The following is an 8,229-nucleotide window of genomic DNA, read 5'->3' as shown; positions in this document are numbered from 1 at the left end:
TGGGCGCTCTCCGCCAGATCGCCGCAGCCCGGCCGCCTTGCCGCGTCGCGCACGGGCGGGGCTGCGGGGGCGCGCGCGGCGACGGCCGCGGGGCACGCCGGGAGCTGTAGTCCCGTTCTGCCCGCGGCTCCGGGTGCGGCACTCGGGACAGGCTGCGCGGGGCTGTGCCCAGGCCCCCTTCTCAGCCCGCGTTCGCAAAAGGGTCGCCGGGGGAGCTCCCGCATGCCCGCAGGTGGGACACGAGCACCTTCTGATGTGAAGCTCGCCTAGATAATGACTTCGGGTGTCCTGTTTCTACTTGGCATGTTACCGTCAGACCGTTCTGCTAAGGAAAGAAGGCATTTCACAGAATCACAGAATCAGTTAGCTTGGAAAAAGCCTCTGAGGTCATCGAGTCCAATCTATAACCAAACACCACCATGTCAACTAGACCATGGCACCAAGTGCCAGTCTTTCCTTAAACACTGACTCCATCACCTCCCTGGGCAGCCCATCCCAATGCCCAATCTGCCCGATGCCTTTCTGGGAAGCAATTCCTCCTAATGTCCAACCTAAACCTCCCCTGGCACAGCATAAGGCTATATCCTCTCATCCTGTTGCTTTCACCCTGGAGTGCAAAGTCATTCCTGTTTAAGGATGCAAAAAGCCTTGGTTTGTGTGACAGCTTTGTGTGCACGTTGTGCATGACATTTTCTTCCCAAGCAGAGAAACAAAAGTACATCAGATGAGGCAAGATGAGCTGTGTGCAAACCTCCCTGTTACTGCAATGGGTCTGCACAGCACCTGAGTCCCTTCTCTGCAACCTGCAACTTAAAGGCACCGAGGTAGGTACCATTTCAGGTGGAAAATACCTGGTGAGATCACTATTGAGATGAGCCATATGCAGGATTTATTCTGACATTTGGTCCCAAAATATTGTGAGAGGCATTTTCCAGTGTCTCACAAATTTCCCAACTGTGGCTTTAATAAGCAACAGTGTGGCTAGCACAGGTTTTTCCCATGAGAAATTTTCTTGTGTTTTATAAATAAAGATAAAGTTTGGAAGTTGTTGGAACAGTGTCCCAGAACTTGGGCAGTGCAGGCCTGGCCAGTCAGGCCTGGGGGAAGGCTTCTGACTGACCAATCTGGGTGACTTTTGAGAACTCTATATATGTGATGAAATCAAAACAATAAAGGTCATTTGTTGGGGAAGATGAAATAGGAAGGCCTTACAGATATGATAGCCTTGCAAAAGATGATGAGAATATGGGCCTCTATTTTTACCCCCATAACTAAACCCCACGGAGTCAATTCTTACAGTCATTCCTTCTTGCCACTGAGAACTGATGCATTCATTACTCTGCTAGCTGCTCAACAGCGACAAAACAGCACTTATATGGACCCAAGAAAAGAATGTCAGTAGTTGATGGTGCAGGATGACCAGCCTCATAAATAAGAACAGGAGTTTTTTTTGCATCTGAAGAAAATTAAGAACCACTTAGGCACTAGACTGTGCTTGTATGTGAGAAGCATAAAGCTGCCATAATATGTAGAGTTGATGAGGGTATAAATTAGTTTGATCTTGAGAAGGAGGTTGAACCTGGAATATATAAGCAAGAAATTTGGCACTGGATATTAGTTCCTCATAATTTTTACTAATAACCAGGATCTTACCAAATACATCAGATTCCCTTCCCCATCATTCTACCAAATATTGGGTAATTACCTGTGCCAGAGGGAAAATAATAAAGTCATTTACTATAGTGCAGCTATATTGGAAGGTAGGTGTACCATGCCACTGTAGCATAGATCCATACATTCATTCTTCCTAAAAAATAGCTCTTCAAATCAAAGTAACTTCTATGACACTGTTTCTTGTTTGTAACAGGTATTTGCAGTGTTTTGGCTCTTGCTGACTACCTGAGAGACTGAAACTTCAATAAGCACTTTTTCAAACTGTGAAAATCTTCATATTAACCACTAAAGAAGGAACTTCATGAGAGGAGTTGTACATGCTGGATCATCAGCTTGCAGGACACCTCTCAGTCTTACAAGCAAAGGAAATTGGGCTGGAGGAAAGCACAACATCACTTTCTACTGAGAAATGCAGTCTTGAAAATTAGTGTCCTTAAATTAAAAACTAGTGCCTATTCCATCATACCTCTTGATTGTGTGTACATTTTGGTTTTGTTCCTCTTTTTCCTCATCTCCTCATAACCTTTCTTCTCCTCATCCAGTGGTGATGTCTTCCTTTCACAGGTGCTGTAGGGTTGGAGGAGTCCTGGGCTCTGTGACTCATTTGGTGATGGCTCCATGAGGCTGCCCTCCTGCTGTGATCTGGCATATCTGCTCTCCCCATGTTTACTTTCTCCCTCCAGACCTGCTCCTCCTTTCTTCTGCCCAAAACCACCCCATCCACAGGGTTTGTCATTTGATGCACATTTTGCCCAGCAGCTTCTGCACCAGAGTACCAGGTTGGGTAGGTTCTACTCATTGTTATGGTGTCACTGCCTAAAAACAAGACATAACAAATCTCCTGAGGAGTTAATAAAAATAAACATTGTTTTATCCATGGATAGTAGCAATCTTTGGATCAAAATCAATACCTAAAAATGTGCATTGTGATAAAATATTATGAAGAGCATTAGACAGCATTTTCCAGTGTCATGTAGTACACTATATAATTCACAGCCTATATTTAACAAATTATCAGTTTATTGTGTTGACAATGCTGCCAGAAGCCAATCCTACTCTGTATAATAAAGTCCTTCCTTTTCTGATCAACATGTTTTAAATATTGAGCAAGTTTGTTACACTTCAGATGTTACCTTCTATCTGCCTCTGAATCTTGTTGGAGTTAGATAGTTGCAAAGCACAAGGTGACATTCTTGTGGGTCACTGTAAATAGAGAAGTGAGACAGGAGTAAACATGTCACTGATTACATTGGAAAAAAGCTGGTAATTTAAACCAGTGTCAGTCTGGAAATTATTAATCGGATGGTAGATGGAACCCTTTAGGGAGAGGGAAACTATTTTACCAGGGAGGCTGTACTGAGAGATGAGCATAAAACTCATTCCAGAGGGTTATTTGAAGTTAGTGATAGTGGAGCTGGGCAGGGATGGGTGACCCCCCACCTAAGGTGGTCTGTGTATCTGGATCTTCACAACCATTGCCACTCAGCATCTGTTTCCCACCAGCAGCTCTGTTCCTGGGGATCTGCCAGCATGGACTGCTATGGAGATTCAGTCCACTTTCTGGAAATATTGGGAGATTTGGGATGAAAAAAAGCCAAAAATCCAATTCCAAAAAGTGCCTAAACTCACGTGTATAAATAAACAAATACAAAAAGATATATGCATCTACATACATATAATATATTCATGTAGATTACATAATACCCAATCACACAAAATGTTATATTAATATCATTTTTATATATATACACGCTGCATATATGCATCTACACATATATATATTCTCTGTATATATATATAATATTATATAATAAATGTAGTACCCAATCATATAAAATTTAATATGGAAATATGGATATGTACTTTTTTTTCTTTTTTTTTGCGGGGGGGAGGTATTGCATATTCCTTTCCACCCAAAGATTTATGTTTTCAGAAGATCTTATTTACAGGGAACCCCCTCAGCAGTGCAGGGTGGAGCAACTAAGGTCTGGCTGGAGGAGATAATTGCTCTGCCATCAGCGATGGCTCTGGCCCCCGTCCAGCGCACATAAACGGGTGGGCAAAAGGGTCACTGCTTCACGTATGTGATAATCCCGGGGGGTCTCATAATTCACTTCCTCGCTGCGTTTGTATGCATGCAATCGCTCTGCAGAGGCAGCTTGGCTTTCTCTTGGGGTATATTTTTTATATCAAAGATAACCAGAAAGAAAAAAATGTTGCATTAAAATTAGAATGTGGAGTCGACTGCTGAATCGCTTTTTTTTTTTTTTTAAAGAATTTTTTTTTAAAGCCTAGTTCACCTTAAAGAATCTCAAAACCAGCCACAAGGGAAAGATCTGTGAGTTTTTGTAATGGAAAGCGGTAGCCTCTAGGGCCCAGAGGATATGCAGGGAGGCATTTTCTCTTGCTGGTGCAGCTGGGAGCGAGCGAGAGAGAGCGAGACCTGGAAATGAAAGTAAAGAGATCAGGAGGCACATGGAGGAAGCTGCAGGGGCAGCCGATCCAGAAGCAGAATGCTGCCTTCTATAATTAAATAGCACTTACTATTATTATTACTTCTAGTAATAATACATTAATAATATCTCTAGTAATACAATACCATTTATCAAGGAAAGTTTATACATAGTGTGGGGGGGAAACCCGAGGAGAGGTGAGTTCTTTATTATTATTTTGGGGGGATTATTTTTGTCTTAAATCAATTCGGTATGTGTGTGTGTTTGTGTACGTAGAAAGGGGTGGACTTGAGAAACAAGAAATTCTGGATGTTGCTTCATTAGAAAGTAAACGTTTCAGATAGTAACTGCATAGATGAACGGTTGTGTAATTGGAAATTAAAAAAAAAAAAGCGGTGAAAAATAGTACGGGTGAGATTTTGAAGCTAAAACCTCTTCCGCCAAAAATGTGGGGTTTGCAGAAAAAAAATTGTCAAAGATCCTAATCCCACCCCCTGGAAGAAAATGTGGTAGTAGTCTAAAATTGGATAGCTAGGGGAAAGTCCCTGGGTTTATATGGAAAACTTAGTATTAATCGCGTTTGTGCTTGTTTGCGTTTTGTTAGGTTCGAGATCTGTGCTCTGGTCTGTATTTAGGCTGCAGTTTCCCCTTCTTGTTTGGTACAAACCCCATGAAACGGCAAAGAAGCCCTTTGGAATTGCTTTTTAGGTGCACCTTCTGTAGGGTCTTCTGAAGTTTAACAAATAAGAAGACTGTGTTTTGGTTTTGTTTGGGTTTTGTTTGTTTTGGTTTTAATTCTTTAATGTTTTAGACAGTTTCCGGGTGGCAGGCGACGTTATGTGTTGGGGTTTTTTGGTTTTTTTTTTCCTCTTAAAGCCGCCTCCCAGACTCTTGGAGATATGCGATTTTTATTTAAGCGGATGGGGGTGGGGAAGGAGGAAGAGTATGTTTTGGTTTGTTTTCCTTTGCCCAGGGAAGCCTGGATGTCTCCTGCCGCGGGAGACCCCTCCCAGCAGGGCCTCGATGGCGGGAGCTCCGGGGTGCCGGCGTCCGGCAGAGCCGCGGGGGTGCGGGAAGCACCGCCGGCCCCTCTCCGCTCCAGCGGCCGAGGTGGCGCCTCTTTCCGCGGCGCCCTCTACGCAAGGCCGGGGATCTGCGGCCTAGTGCTGCCGGTGGGGGGAGGAGGCGAGCGAGGGCTCCCGCGCCATCCGTGTGGGAACCAGCCTCGGGATTTAGTTTTTCAAATGAAGCAGGGGAATGCGAGCTGGGTGGGCAGGAAGCCAAGAGCAAGTGGCTAAAGGATGGGCAGCGTCACCCTACCGTCCTCTCCTCACTACTTGGCTGCGCTGCAGCTGGTGCAGGTGAAGGGTGGCCTGTAGTGCATGAGGGTGTTATGTGTGGAACACAAGGCTGAAGGAAGTGGAAAATGGGCTCATGGGGGCTGAGGTGGTCAATTTTGGCTTTTAGCCCCCACCACCACCCCGTCTTGGGAGCTCAGAGTCACTGCTTTTATTTTCACTGGGGTCAGCTGGTTGATGCTACCTTGCTCTGCATTCACTGGGTGCAGTGAATGTTGCTGGGTGCAGCTGGTGGCACTCCAATGACCCCAGCGGTGCTCCGGAGCAGGAGTGGCACTAGTGGGGTGCTGGGATGTGAGACTGTGGCCGTGGGAGTACTTTGGGTTGGCCAGTGTGGGGAGGGATGGAGGAGTCAGGCCTGGTGGGCACACCATCGTGGTGGGCAATCCAAGAGCTGTTCGCTGTGAGAAGCAGTCAAACCCAGGGAGTGGGGCAAGGCAGGAGTGCGCAGGAGCCCAAGTTTGTAGTGGGCTCTGCAGCTTGTCCTTTGATGCATGCCCAGTTATCTATTTCGCTGCGCCGCTGAGGTGGCCAAATTGTAGCCAGTGAAAGACTTCCATGTTGCAGACCAGTGTATCCTGGAGCCTTTTTCCTGGGGAGCTCCAGTCTCGGCTCTACAACCTGCCACTTGCATCTCAGTGTGCTTATTTCTGGTTGAAATGTTACAGTCAATGCTTGGAAGTCAGTCAAGTGTCAACTCATTGCCATCTCAGAAATACAGTATAAAAAACTTTGCCCAAATTCAGCTCTGGCAGGGTTATGAATAACACCCGTGTCCTTGATAAGATAAATTCAAGTATTTCTGTTCATCTTGCGTTTCTATCATCTACCCATCTAGAGCATATCCACCCAGTTTGTGATTCAGTCATCCAGTTCATTGGCTCATGCTTCCTTCTGAAGGCAATAAAACAGTTTTGCCTGGCTGTAGCGTTTTATTCCTGTCTGGCAAATGGTTTGTAACTTATTGACAAACTGTGAATAGAGTTCTCTCTAGATGCTGGACCAGAGAGGATAAATGTCTCTGGACTGAAAGGACAAGAGCTTTGTAGTGGGGATATAAATACTCAGGATTTGAATTTTGCTGGTGATTTGAATGGACAAGTCTGGACAGAGAGGTTTGGGGGAGGTGGAGGGGAATGGGATGCTTAGACACAGTGCTTCATACAATGTTTTCTACTATGTTTCTAAAAATATTTAAAAGACCAAGAAAACAAAAGCTAAACAAACTTTGTGCTTAAAATTAATTATGCGGTAGCTGTGGTATAGTGTGTAGCAGAACTGAAGTGTTGCTCATGTGAGTGGCTCACTGTGTGTTGGGTTTGCTGGTGTAATGAGTGCATGACTTGGTCGGAACATTAAATTAAACACAGTGAAGAGGCTGGAACTATGAGGGGAGGCAGAAGTGACTGCTGAGTTTGCTGCTGAGGTGGTGGGGAAGGAGGTGTGAGGAGCAAAAAGAGGAGTCTGAATGACAGCCTCCCGCAGTGGTTGGGGCAGGCAGGACAGAGAAGGAGATTGCTGGTGTGGAGTCACATCGAAGGGGAAAGAAAGGTAATTGTTCCTGAGAGGTGTGCAAGAAGTTGTTGGCGCAGCAGCACATGGTGTACACTTTGAAGGTGTTGCTATGACGAGATGAGTCTTAGGTGTAAAGTCATGACATAAGCCTGGAGGTGTGACAGAGCTTTAGCAGAGAAAGCTGGTCACCCACTTGCAAGGAGGGAGGAATGTGGGGCAGTACCAGGGAGCAGCAGTCTAGAGGGGAGATCAGGCCTGTGTTGTATGTCTAAAGAAGGCAATGGAGGGTTGTAGGTTGAATATGAAGGTAGAACTGCAGAGCGTAAACGGCATGCAGGGCACAGAAGGTTGCTTTTCACAAGGGTTTTGTAGCAAGGATCAAACTGTAGCTGTGTATTGTGAGACTTACAGAGATGCAATAGATTGGTCGGCCATCCACATGAAGCAAGAGTGGAGATATTAATGTTGGATGAAGTGTCAATGATGGTGAGGAGAGAAAAAACAGAAGGGGAGCTTCGGGGTGCAAGAATAGTTGAGTGACTCTAGAAAGGAGACATTCTGTAGCCATTCCCAGAAGTCCTTTGGCTGCACTCCAGGTTTGGGTCAGTAATGTTGGAATGCCCTTCTCTCTGGGCAAGCAACAGTAATCAGTTCTCACTGTAACACAGGGCCATATCCTGCTGTGTAGGTTGTTTTAGCAGTGAGATCAGGGTGGCTGTGAGAACAGGTACTGATTAGTTCTTCAGATTCAGTTCCTTGCAGATTGTTTTAAAGGCTGAGCTCAGAAACAGAAGTAGACCACATGTATCAGAAGCTTTTCAAGGTGGTGATGTTTTGTGGATATACACAATTGTAAAGGTGTGCCATGGCATTTTTGGCGAGCAGCCATTGACTTTGTGATGACCCGCCAGTGTTCAACTGCTCTCCCCACAGTCATCAATAATCTCCCTTTTCATCAGATCAGTGAGCTGCTACTTCACTTCCCTGACTTTTCTTCTCTCCAGCATGACTTGTGTCAGGGAGCAGTAAGAGCAGGGCTGCACCTCCAGGGAGGATGAGCAAGTAGCTGAAGGTGATGGCAGTCACCAGCAATGCCCTCATTCATGAAATAGAGTCCCACCAAACCTGAACAGTGTACGCAGAACTACATGCTGATAGCCGTGGTCCATCAACACTCCCAAAGAAGATGAGGTGGTGAATCTGGTCCAGGTCCACCCAGCGAGTCCAGC

At 45.6% G+C, this 8,229-nt stretch overlaps 1 protein-coding gene and 2 long non-coding RNA genes across 10 annotated transcripts in view; 2 read left to right on the top strand and 1 right to left on the bottom strand.

The window, feature by feature from the left end:
* The first annotated feature begins 57 nt into the window (after nt 1-57).
* LOC146443714 (uncharacterized) lies at nt 58-2,547 on the top strand. The gene is made up of 2 exons (XR_014849277.1): nt 58-824; nt 1,868-2,547. It is a non-coding gene; the product is annotated as an uncharacterized LOC146443714 (long non-coding RNA).
* Nucleotides 1,375-4,112, bottom strand: LOC146443713 (uncharacterized). Its single transcript, XR_014849275.1, has 4 exons — nt 3,975-4,112; nt 2,808-2,877; nt 1,973-2,490; nt 1,375-1,579 (listed from the first exon to the last, which is right to left on the bottom strand). It is a non-coding gene; the product is annotated as an uncharacterized LOC146443713 (long non-coding RNA).
* Nucleotides 4,113-4,119: 7 nt separating this feature from the next.
* Nucleotides 4,120-8,229, top strand: part of ZC3H7B (zinc finger CCCH-type containing 7B) — a 47,095-nt gene continuing 42,985 nt past the window's right edge. For 5 of the 8 annotated variants that reach the window (XM_085048668.1, XM_085048665.1, XM_085048663.1 and 2 more), the window contains exon 1: nt 4,120-4,324. The gene's annotated coding sequence lies outside the window, so the exon portion shown is untranslated. The remainder of the gene's footprint in view (nt 4,325-8,229) is intronic. The other 3 variants (XM_085048661.1, XM_085048667.1, XM_085048666.1) reach the window with 1 other exon arrangement.

This window comes from Lichenostomus cassidix, chromosome 1Aa (assembly GCF_008360975.1).
Source record: "Lichenostomus cassidix isolate B80296 chromosome 1Aa, HeHo_3.0, whole genome shotgun sequence".
NCBI lineage: Eukaryota > Metazoa > Chordata > Aves > Passeriformes > Meliphagidae > Lichenostomus > Lichenostomus cassidix.
The sequence above is the reverse complement of the archived record's forward strand: the minus strand, read 5'-3'. Positions and strand labels throughout refer to the sequence as shown.